The 12674-nt window shown below is 42.7% G+C and overlaps 1 long non-coding RNA gene across 1 annotated transcript in view; it reads right to left on the bottom strand.

The window, feature by feature from the left end:
• Positions 1 to 1609: 1609 nt before the first annotated feature.
• Positions 1610 to 12674, bottom strand: part of LOC140730255 (uncharacterized) — a 174929-nt gene continuing 163864 nt past the window's right edge. The window contains exons 2-3 of the long non-coding RNA XR_012099549.1: positions 7121 to 7215; positions 1610 to 2068 (exon numbers count right to left, since the gene is read on the bottom strand). This is a non-coding gene — a long non-coding RNA (uncharacterized lncRNA). The remainder of the gene's footprint in view (positions 2069 to 7120; positions 7216 to 12674) is intronic.

Consider the following 12674-nt stretch of genomic DNA (forward strand, 5'->3'; position numbering starts at 1 on the left):
CCCTGTTTTAATCACATACAAACACAATGTGGCTTGTTGATCATTGTATTTCACTGCTATGAATGCAATCCCAACAAGAGTTAGCTTTTCTCTGGTTATAAGTTCTCAGTTAGATACCCGCAGTATCGATGAAATGCCATTCAAACTCATTTTTTGGAATGATTGAAACAGCTGAATCAGTGTCCAATTCCATTTTAATTAATTTGCCTTTCACCTCTGGTGTATGTCATATTGCTTGTCTATTGTTATTTTTCACACTGTAAATCTCAAGGCTCCCCAATTCTCATCATTATTAGATTTTTTTATCAGCAGCATGCAGATTAGTGCTCTTTTTGAAAATGAAACACGATTTTTTAATCTTTATCTCTTCCTTGTGTGGTCCATTTATTTTTGACTGCCTGACATGCTCTTTGTATATGTCCTACTTTGTTGCATTTTTCTGCATATTTCACCTTTAAATTTGCAATGATCTGGTGTGTATGAGCCCCTGCCACAATGTAACCCAATTTGATCATCCAGGTCGGTGTCTGATTAGTTGTTGCAACTTTTTTCACACTGACTTTTATTCTGACTGCAATTCAATTGTGTCTCTGTCTTCTGTTTCCATTAATACTATAATATTAATATTTCAAATGCTCTTTTAAGTATAAGTTGCACCTGAGTTAGGAACCATTTTTGAATGCTTCATTGTAAGATTCCACAAACTGAAAGGTTTCTCTATGCATCATTAAGCCCATCACTGAACTGAAAATACTCAGACAATCTCTTCTATTCAGCTACGTGCACTGAAATGGACTCCCCTTCCTTTTGATTCTGTTTATGAAACCTAAAGTATTTGCAATCAACAATGGTTTCAGTTCTAAATGCTACTGCATTACTTTCACAAAATCAACAAAGCTCATGTTGGCTTGTTTGGTTGGAGCAGTCATACTTCTAAGTATACTAAATGTTTTTCCACTCAATGCACTCAGCAAAACTGATACTTGTTTCTCATTGGTTATTCCATTTGCTTTAAAAAACTGTTCAATTCACTCAGTATATATATTTCAATGATCTCTCATGCAATCAAACCCATCTATCTTTCAGACGTAATCAGTCATTTCTGCTTTGTTTTATTTATGATTACAATCATTATCACCTGGCATTCCCTATTTATGAACCTGTGAATTTAGTCAATTGTCTCCTCTTGTGTAAAAAGCTCGCTGCTCTTTTTTCCAATAATTCAAAAGTCTCGCTGTGTTTTTTTAAACTCAAACATCTTGCTGCATTTCAACAAGTAGGTAGTCAACTCAAGTTTTTTTTAAAGCTTCCTTGTCACCACTGTTATGCTTTGTAATTCCAAAGCATTAAATTAATTAAAAGAAAAACACAGAGCCAGGATAATCCATGTATGTTAGTTACATTTTTCTTTCGTGAAATGTGCCCCTGTAATATGGTTACGTGAAGCCATATGCGATTATTGTACTTTTGCATAAAATTCTAAAGGAATTACTTAAACAAATGTTGCTTAATCAAACAATATATATACAATTTTACTCAAATATTAAATAAGCAACAGCAACACTTAAGATAAGTTTGGATAAGTACATGGATGGAAGAGGTATAGAGAACTATGGTCCTGTTTCAGGTAGATGGGCTAGCAGAAGACCAGATGGCCTGAAGGGCCTGTTTCTGTGCTGAAGTACTCTATCTGTCATGGTCTGGTTCATGGTTTCCTTATTCCAGTTATTTCCTTTTTCCCATATTCCATTGGGTGCCTTGATTAAGGCACCTGATCTTCTTTTCGTAGCATAAAAGGCTCCAGGATACAATGGTTATTGCTGGACCATCATCAGAAATTCATCACCGGTAACCAGTCACCAGAAGCCAGTCATCTCATCGTAGCCACTGTGATCCCGGGTCTGCCAAGAATCGTGGACTCTAGTTGCTTCGGTGCCTGTGGCTGCTTAGCGAATTCAGTCATTTTCGTGTCCAGCTGAGTTGCTGGCCATTTTTGCCGCTGCTCCATAAGGTACAAATTCTGTCATTTCCAGGTCTGGCTGAGACTTGCTGGCCATTTGCTGCCACTCTGAGCAAAGATACAAATGGAATGTCATTGTGTGGTTTTGTCTCCTCGTTGTCCAAGTCCTTCCAGCTGAGTAGGTCTGGCTGTTTGTCGCTACTCTGAGTTGGGTATTCTGTCTTTTTGTGGTCCAAGTACAGTCCAAGTCCAAGCTCGTAGTCCGAATTCCGAGACCAAGTCATGGTCCAAGTTTCGAGTCCAAGCTGAATTCCAGGTCCAGGTTCCTAGTCTAAGTCGAGTCCGAGTCCATGTTTTTAGTTCAAGTCAAGTTCAAGGCAAGTTCAAGTCCAGGTTCCTTGTCCAAGTCTTAGTCCAGGTTTTACCGGTTTGTTATCCAACATTTACGTCCCTGTTGACATTTAGTCCTCGCTCCCTGGCCTCCCTAGTAACCATCAATGAACACTGTTCTGATTATACTATCCCTATGTCTGTGTCCTGCACTTGGGTCCGCCCCCAACGCTCCTTGTAACACTATCACTCTATGAATCTATGCCATTAATAACTTAGAACACAAAAGTGCAACATAGGAAGAGGCTCTTCAGGCCACAATGTTTGTACTGACCATGGTGTCAATATAAGCTGCGCATCTGCCTACATACATATGCTCTATATCCATCATTTCCTTTCCTGCACTTATATCTGTCAAAATGCTTCTTAACTACCACTATCACATCTGCTTCAGGATCATCCCCAGGAGCCTGTAACAGGAACCCTCCACTCTCCGTGTAAAAATAAAACTTGCACAAATGCTCACATTTCAAAAAAACAAGATAAAATGACCAAAGCACGTGGCTACAGTCAACAGCAATGAATAGATACCTACATAAACATGAAACATTGACCAGCACAGGAAAGGAACAATCTCTTCAGTCCATAATGTTGTGCTGAACTAATTAAGTACCTTACTAAACTAATTCCAAAGGTGTATAGTTTAGTAGGTTAATTGGTTACATGGGTACAATTGGGTGGTGAAAACTTTTTAGGCTGGAAAGGCTTGTTACCATGCTGCATCTCTAAATAAAAAGGGAACTAATCCCTTCTGCCTACACATTATCCACATCTCCCCATTCTTTGCAGAATCATATGCCCATTTAGGAGCCTTTCAAATGTATGCATAGGATGCAATTCAAAACCAATTTTCTGGTGTAATAGTGATTGACTAAAAAAAAAATTCTGTCAGGAATTCCCTAAACTACTCAACAATACATGTGGGTCAGGATTCTGTACACTGATGTTGGCTGTATACCCTGTCACTGTGCAAACACACCATTCATTGTTTAGGGCCAGAGAGTCACAGGGTATCGCTGTGCAGTGCTTATCTCAAGTCACAAGGGGAGACATTCCAATTATGGCATTCCTCCTTCAACACCATACCCAGTAGCTGGAGAATCATTGGCTGGAGTAAATAATTCTCAAACTGCATTTTGGGTTGTCTTATATTGGACACCTATGGGAAATCACAGAGACCTTGTAAATGTTGATATGCAGAAGGACACTGGAGTGCAAGTTGAAATGTCTGAACTTGACGCTGGCTTCATGGGAGAAGCCAGACAGTGGTAGTAGTTGGTCTGCTCTCTGACTGGAAGCCTGTGACTAATGATGTGCCACAGAGATCACTGCAGGGTCTGGTGTTGTTAGTCATCTATATCAATTTTCTGGATGATGATATGGTAAACCAGATCAGCAAATTTGTGGATTACACCAGAGTTGGAGGTATAGAGGAAGACTATCAGTGGTATCTTGACCAGATAAAAAAATGGGCTGAAAAATAACAGTTGGAATTCAATGCAGACAAATGTGAGGTATTGTACTTTGGGATAGCAAACCATAGTGGTACTTACACAGGCACTGAAGAGTGCGGTAAAACAGAGGGACCTGGGAGTGCAGATTCATAATTCCATTAAAGTGTTGTCACAGTAGACAGGGTCTTAAAAAGAGCTTTTGGCATATTGACCTTCATACTGGATACAGGAGTTGGGATGTTATATTGAAGGTGTATAAGACGTTGGTGAGGCCTAATTTGGAGTATTGTATGCAGTTCTGGTCACCTACCTACAGGAAAGATATCGATAAGATTGAATCAGAACAGAGAAAATATGCAAGGGTGTTGCTGGAGCTAGAGGACCTGAGTTATAAGGAACGGATGAATATGTTAGGACTTTAATTCCCTGAAGCATAGGAGAATGATTGGAAATTTGAGAGGAAGTATACAAAAACTTATGAGGGATATAGAGAGGGTCGATGCAAACAGGTTTTTGCCACTGAAGTCGGGTGAAACAAGAACTAGAGAAGGGTGAAAGGTGAAATGTTAAAGGGGAACCTGAGGGAAACTATTTCAATCAGAGGGTGGAGAGAGTGTGGAAGGAGCTGCCATTGAAAGTGGTGGATGTGGTCTTGATTTCAACATTTAAAAGAAGTTTGGATAATGTTGGAGGGGTATGGAGGACTAAGGTCCAGGTGCAGGTCAATGGGTCTTGGCAGAATAACTGTTCAGCATGGACTAGGTGAGTGGGAGGGTCTATTATTGTGCTGTGCTGCTCCATGACTCTATGACAATAAGCCCAAAGCTTCCTGAAAGTAATGGCACAAGAGAAATAGGGTGAAGAAAGTGCTTAGCTTGCTTGCCTTTGTTAAACATAGAACCTCCTCCTTTACTCCACACAGAAAAGTCCTAGCTTGCTCTATCCTTATAAAACATGTTCTCTGACCCAGGCAGTATCTTAGTAAATCTCCTCTGCACCCTCTCTAAAACTTTCACACCCTTCCTATAATGGGGAGACCAGAACTGAACACAATACTTTAAGTGTGGTCGAACCAGAATTTTATAGCGCTGCAACATTACTTCATGGCTCTTGAACTCAATCCCTGACTAATGAAGGCCAACACATTATCAACTTGTGTGACAACTCTGATGGATCTATGGAAGTGGACCCCAAAATCCAGCTGTTCCTCCATAGATGGGCACATTGAGATTCTGTCATAGACAGAGACATTAAGTATAAGAGTTCAGACTTCATACTGTAGCTGTATATGATGCTGGTTAGACCACACTTGGAGTAGTGATTGCTTTATGAAGTAAGGTTGGCTAGACCAGACACCATTTGGAGAATGTAGACCATAGACTTTGGACATCAAAAACACAAGAGTTCCTTCAGATGCTGGAAATCCAGAGTAATACATAAGAAATTCTGGAGGAACTTAGCAAGTCAGGCAGCATCAATGCACTCCATCTTCTCTCCAGTTCCATTCTCCATTCTAGTTCCCCTCTATCCCTTTTCTTTTCCTTGACTGCTTATCATCTCCCTCTGGTGCCCTTCCTAATTCCCTTTGTTGCAGGGTCCACTCTCCTCTCCTATAAGATTCCTTCTTCTTCAGGCCATTACCTTTTCTACCTCCCAGCTTCTCACTTAATCCCCTTCCCCTATCCACTTACCTTCCCCCTCACCTGGCTTCATTATCACCTTTCAGGTTGTGCTCCTTCCCCCCTCCCCATTCTAGCTTCTGCCCCTTTCCTTTCCTGTCCCGATAAAGGCTTTTTGCCTGAAACGTCTGCTCTTTATTTGTCTCCAGAGACGCTGCCTGACCTGCTGGTTCCTCCAGCATTTTGTGTGCATTCTTTTGTGATCAGTGTGGATCTGGAACAGCAATGGTCCAGCTACTGCACTTTTCCCATTACAAAGCCAATCTTGAGTGCTTTGAGTCTTTTCCAAACCCTCATCAATAAGCATCATTTTGAAGACACGCCAGTATGACCCAACCACCTACTTAATGTGATGTCCATCCCAATTACCAATAGCTTGTCGGAAAGACTGTCAACTTTTCTGGGATAAGATGTGCTTTAATTATTTTTTCCACCCTATGGTCTTCCGTGACAAGGCTAGCATTTATCACTCCTCCCTAACAATCCTTGAGCTGAGTGGTTTGCTGGATCATTTCAGAGTCAATTCAATGGGTGGGGTCTTATGGGAATTTTCCAAGAATCCAGTTGTTTTCTGGTCATCATTACTAATGACTCTTTTTTGTTTGAAAACTCTAAACATTAATTGAATTTAAATTCTGCAGCTGCTGTGTTGGGATTTGGAGCTCGATCTCTGTGTTGTTGGTCCAGTAATTTAACCACCTCACCATCCCTACAACTACCCTAATGTACAGTATTTTTAAATTCTTTCTCTCAGAAGGTGTACTGTAGTCTCCTCCATCCATTAATGCCAATCACTTTCCTGCACCAAGCTTTTCATGATTAAATTTATACATTAGGTAAATTGGACACATCTAAGACCGTAGGACATACAGAACTGTGCAAAAGTAAGTCATAGACGCACGTATATAACTAAGGTGCCTAAAACTTTTGCACAGCACTATATTTCTCAACATGAAGCGGAGACTGAGTCTGTAAATCTGGCAGGAGCAAAGGACATTGGGAACAGCGAGGATAGAGTGCCATGGGAGGGGTGTAGGACAAGTGGCAGAGAAGGAGCTCTAGGGGCAGGAGGGTAGCTTGGGTGCAGACACACCCAGCCCTGAGACACCAGGCAAGATTATTTGATTCCAAACAATTGGTTTATTGATTGCTGCAGATGTCTCTCTGGTGCCTCCTGCTCTCTCTCCTCTCCATTCCCCTTTCCCCAACCTTGATTCCCCTGTCCCTGCCCCCTTCCCACTCTCAGTCCACATTAGGGACCCATAAGAGAATCATGTTTATCATCACTCACATATGTCAAGAAATTTGTTTTATTTTGTGGCAGCAGCACAGTGCAATACATAAAACTACTACAAAAGTTCTTAGGCACCCTAAGGCTTTTGCACAGTACTGCAGGAGCAGAATTAAACCACTCATTCCATCGAGTCCGCTCTGCCATTCAATCATAGCTGAGAAACTCTTAGATTGGAACATGGAATGTCAAAAAATGGAGGGCTATGTAGGAGGGAAAGGTTAGTTTGTTCTTAGAGTAGGTTAAACATCATGGGCCGAAGCACCTGTACTGTGCTGTAATGTTCTATGTTCTGTGTTTTAAACTTGATCTGTCAGGTACTGCTCTTCCCTTCCAAGATTCACACCTTTTACTGGAGTGAGCAATCTCCTCTCGTATCTTCAGTTCTGACTTGAAATAAATATAGAAAATGCTGGGAATATTTGATGAATCAGACAGTGTCTGTGGGGAGAGAACAAGATTAATGACACTTCATCATAGTTATGGAATCATAGTCAAAGTCATAGCAAATTTATTGTCGAAGTTCAAGTTCAAGGTTATTGTCATCTGACTGTACGTATATACAGTGAAACAATGTTCCTCTGGACCGCAGTGCACCACAATACGTATAACAGACACAGCACAAAAAACAAAATATTACCTCTAATAAGTTTATAAAATATAGTTCAAAATTCATATGAAGTGTACAGCACAGGGAAACAGTAAACAGCTCGTTCTCCTAGTGACGAGACCTTGATGGGTAGCAGGGTATTCATTAGTCTCACAGTCTGAAAGAAGAAGTCTGCAGTCTGAAAGGAATTCAGTCTAGAATTCCTAGTCCTGATGCTCCTGTACCCTCTTCCTGACGGTAGTGGGTCAAGGAGATTGTGGGATGTGTGGAAGGGATCCTCAACAATGCTTCGAGCCCTTTGTCTACAAGGCTCGCAGTGAATGTCACAAATTGGGGGGTGGGGGGAAGAGTGTGGATGGAGACACCAGCGATCTTCTCGGCAGTTTTTACCATCCTCTGTAGGGTCTTGCAGTCTGATGCCTTGCAGCATCCGTGCCACACAATGATGATAGGACACTCTCGATGGTGCTCCTGCAGAAAATTATTAGAATCGGGGTGGGGAGCCTTGCACACCTCAATCTCCTCGGAAAGTATAGACACTGCTATGCCTTCATGACCAATGAGGAGTTGCTGTATAGATTGTCCATATGTGCACATCATAAGAACTTCATGTTCTTCACTCTCTCCACAGCAGATCCATTGATGTGCAATGAAGGGTACATATATGTTATCATATACTGCCTTGCTTGTAGGCATACTTATGAAAAATATACACATAAACAAATGCGGACAAACAGCCAACATGCAAACAAAGACAAATCATGCACATAAATAAATAAATAATACTGAGGACGAGTTGTATACCCGTGAGTTATGGAGTTTTTGGAAGTGAGTCTGTAAGTTGTGGGATTTGTTGAGAGTTGGTAGCTGTGGTGAGTGAAGTTATCCAGTAGAGCTATACATCACAGAAACAGGCCCTTCGGCCCAACTAATCCATGCCAACTAAGTTAGCTAACTGAGCTAATTTCATTTGCCTGCATTGGTTCAGATGCCTCTAAACCTTTCCTATCCACGTAACCGTCCAAGTGTCTTTTAAAGATTGTAATTGTTCCTGCCTTGACCACTTGCTCCATTGGCTCGATCCGAATACCTAACACCCTCTCATGTGAGGAATTTGCCCCTCAGGTTCCTATTAAATCTCTCCCTTCTCCCTTCAACTCAGTGATCCAGTCTTGGGCTCCCTACCCTGGGTAGCAGAGCCTGGTGCTATGTAATCCTATTCCACAATCAATCTCACCCTTCCCTCCATTTTTCTTCCATCTGTGTGTCTATGTAAGTCTCTAAAATCTCCCTATTGTATCAACTTCTATCAGCACCCCCAGCAGTGCTTTTAAGGCACTGTCTGTGTGAACAAAAACTACCTCTGACATCTCCTCCACTCACTGTAAATGAATGCCCTCTGATATCAGCTTTTTTCCACCCTGGGAAAAAATCACTGGCTCTTATAATCTTGTACACCTTTATCAACTTCACTCTCATCCTCCTTCACTCCAAAGCAAAATGCCCCAGTTCGCTTCTGTTTCATTTGGTTGACTTCAGCTCACCATCGTCTTATTTTACTTAACCCCAAGAGTAGCTGCCTCTTGACTCACCATTAAACCAACAGTGCCCAACAGAGGGAGCCCTTGTATTGCAGACTGCATGTTGGAGGGACAGATCTCCCTCACTCTCTTTCCCTCCCACCTTTCCCCTGTTCCAAAGGTCTCCTTCACCCACTGGGAACTCCCAGTTTTCTCCCCTCAAAGATCGGTTGAAGTAGTGAAAGGCTGACTTCCCACCAGGTCGGACGGACTACTTTGGAAACAGAATGATTCGTGTATCCCTTAGACGTCAGCAAGCATCTTGCAGTCTGCAGCAGCTTTTTGGCCATAAGGCATAGGAGAGGAAAAAAGCCAGTGGCCCATTGAGTCTGTTCTGTCATTTGATGATGGCTGATTGACTATCCCTCTCAATCCCGTTCTCCCAACTTCTGCTTGTAACCTTTGATGCCCTTAACGAGTCAAGAAACTATTAAACACATCAAATGATTTGGCTTCCACAGCTGTCAGTGGCAATGAATTCCACAGATTCACCAGTATCTGGCTAAAGAAGTTCCTCCTCACCTCTATTCTAAAGGGGTTCCCAAATTTTCCTATGCCATGGACCAACAGCATTGAGCAAGGGGTCAAAGGACACCAGGTTGGGAATGTCTAGTCCATTCTGAGGCTGTTCGCTCCAGCTCTAGACTCCCCAAGTATAGAAAGCATCTCCTCCATGCCCATTCTATCTATGTATTTCAGTATTTGATAGGTTGCAATGCAAACTCTCTCCTTCTTCTGATCTCTAGCAAGTACAGCCCCTGAGTCATCAAACACACTTCATACATTATCCCTTTCATTTCCTTATTCATTCTCATGAAACTCCTCAGGGCCCTCTCCAATGCCAGCATATCTTTTCTCAGATAAGGGGTCTAAAGCTGCTCACAATACTCTAACGGGAGTCTGAACAATGCCTTATAAAGCCTCAGCATTACATCTTTGCTTTTGTATTCTAGTTCTCTCAAAATAAATGCTAACAATGCATTTGCCTTCCTCACCACCAAGTGTGTAGAACGGAAGGATCTAGGAGTACAGGTATTTGTGTCCCTGAATGTGGATGTTTTTAGTGGAAGCAAGTCCTGATGAAGGGTCTCAACCCAAATCGTCAGCTCTTTATTCTTCTCCATAGATGCTGCTTGACCTACTGAGTTCCGCCAACATTTTGTGTGTGTTACCTTTTTTTTATACACCTTTGTATGAATTTGCACATCTTATTCTCTTGGGAATGAAGTCCCAACCTGCTCAATCTCTCCATAATTCAGTCCCTCAAGACCTGACAAAATCACTGCAAGTCTCCACTCCACTTTTTGCTGCATGCATTTTTCCGCTCCAACTGCACATGGAGTCCTGAAGACCTCTTCTCCTCCTGGCACAGCACTGGCCTTCCTGTGCCCCTGGGCCCACTTCTTTTGTCTCCAGTCTCTCCTTTCAGGTTTCCTTTATTTACTTAGAGATACAGCGTGGAACAGAACCTTCCAGCACAACAAGTTGTATCAGCCAGCAAGATTTGATTTAACCCTGGACTAATCTCATCATATTTACAGTGACCAATTAACCTATTAACCAGTACTGTGGGAGGAAGCCATGCACCTGGAGGAAGCCCACGCAGTTCACAGGGAGTATGTACAAACTCCTTACAGGTAGCAGGCAGAATTGAACTCTGAACTCCTCGTGACACCAGCTGTGATAGCGTCATGCAAACTGCTACACGTCTGTGGTGACCGCTGTCATACAGTTCATTGTCATCGGTCAGGTGACATCTACCAGTCACTTCCTCCTGCAGTTGATCAAGCAGAAGCCCATTGGCCCACCAGAAAGATCATGAATTTATTTTCCTTCATAGGAGCTACCTAGAGCAAGGAGTGACTCAATCCCCACCACCCACTCCTCCCTCCATACTGGCACACTAGGAGGAGACTTAACCTTTGATAAAAATGAGTCATTCCCTGTTGCGATGAGACAGGCATAGATTTTGTGCTCATTCGTTCTTAAAGATGTGCATTCAAGGGATTCACTAGTGTGACACAGCACCTACTAACTGCCCCTCCGGTTCTCGTCACTGGCTTGAACAGCGTCAACACTGGAGGTGTGCTGATTGCTGAGTCAGAAAACAGCCCATTGTTTTCCCTCTGAGATATTTTGTTTGTAACTCCTCAAAACATTGAATAAAGGGACCTAGGAATATAGATCCTTATTTCTTCGAAGTGGGGTCATACAGAGAGCTTTTGGCACATTGGCCTTCATATAGCAGGACAATGAGTACAGGAACATTCTGACATGTCAGTCCATGGTCTCCTTAACTGCCGCGATGAGGCCACAACCAGGTTGGAGGAGCAACACCTCACATTCTGTCCGTGCAGCCTTCAACCTGATGGCGTGAACATTGATTTCCCGAACTTCTGGTAATTGCCCCGCCCCCTCCCACCTACTCTCCCTCACCATTCCCCAATCCTGTTTCCCTCTCTCACCATATCTCCGTACCCATCTAACACCTCCCTCTGTTGCTCCGCCCCCTTCCCTCTCTTCTGAACGTCAACTGTTTATTCTTGGCCTGCCTGGCTTGCTGAGTTCCTCCAGCATTTTATGTGTGTTACATTGAGTACAGGAGCTACTTCAGATGTTATGTTCAAGATGTATACAATAAGACGCTGTTGAGGTTGAATTTCGAGTATTGTCTATTGTTCTGACCATCTACCAAGCTTGAAAGAGTGCAGGAAAAAATTTACAAGGATGTTGCTGCGAATTCAGGACCTGAGTTACAGGGAAAGTTTTGATACATCAGCACTACTGTGGAAGGCGAGGGAGGGGATTGGTGAGCCTCTGGCAATGATCTTTGCATCATCAATGGGGATGGAGGAGGTTCCGGAGGATCGGAGGGTTACAGATGTTGTTCCTTTATTCAAGAAAGGGAGTAGAGAAAACCCAGGAAATTATAGACCAGTGAGTCTTACTTCAGTGGTTGGTAAGTTGATGGAAAAGATTCTGAGAGGCAGGATTTATGAAAATTTGGAGTGGCATAACATGATTAGGAATAGTCGGCATGGCTTTGTCAATGGCAGGTCGTGCCTTATGAGCCTGATTGAATTTTTTGAGGATGGGACTAAACACATTGATGAAGGTAGAGCCGTAGATGTAGTGTATATTGATTACAGCAAGGCATTTGATAAGGTACCCCATGCAAGGCTTATTGAGAAAGTAAGGAGGCATGGGATCCAAGAGGACATTGCTTTGTGGATCCAGAATTGGATGGCCTAGAGAAGGCAAAGAGTGGTTGTAGATGGGTCATATTCTGCATGGAGGTCGGTGACCAGTGGTGTGCCTCAGCGATCTGTTCTGGGACCCCTTCTCTTCGTGATTTTTATAAATGACCTTGATGAGGAAGTGGAGGGATAGGTTAGTAAATCTGATGATGACACAAAGGTTTGGGGTGTTGTGGATAGTGTGGAGGGCTGTCAGAGGTTACAGCGGGACATCGATAGGATGCAAAATGGCCGAGAAATGGCAGATGGAGTTCAACCCAGATAAGTGTGAGGTGGTTCATTTTGGTAGGTCAAACATGATGGCAGAATATCGTATTAATGGTAAGACTCTTGGCAGTGTGGAGGATCAGAGGGATCTTATCATCCGAGTCCATAGGTCACTCAAAAGCTGCCGAGCAGGTTGACTCTGTGGTTAAGAAGGAATACGGTGCATTGGGCTTCATCAATTGTGAG

Source organism: Hemitrygon akajei, chromosome 7, assembly GCF_048418815.1.
Source record: "Hemitrygon akajei chromosome 7, sHemAka1.3, whole genome shotgun sequence".
In the NCBI taxonomy this organism is placed as follows: domain Eukaryota; kingdom Metazoa; phylum Chordata; class Chondrichthyes; order Myliobatiformes; family Dasyatidae; genus Hemitrygon; species Hemitrygon akajei.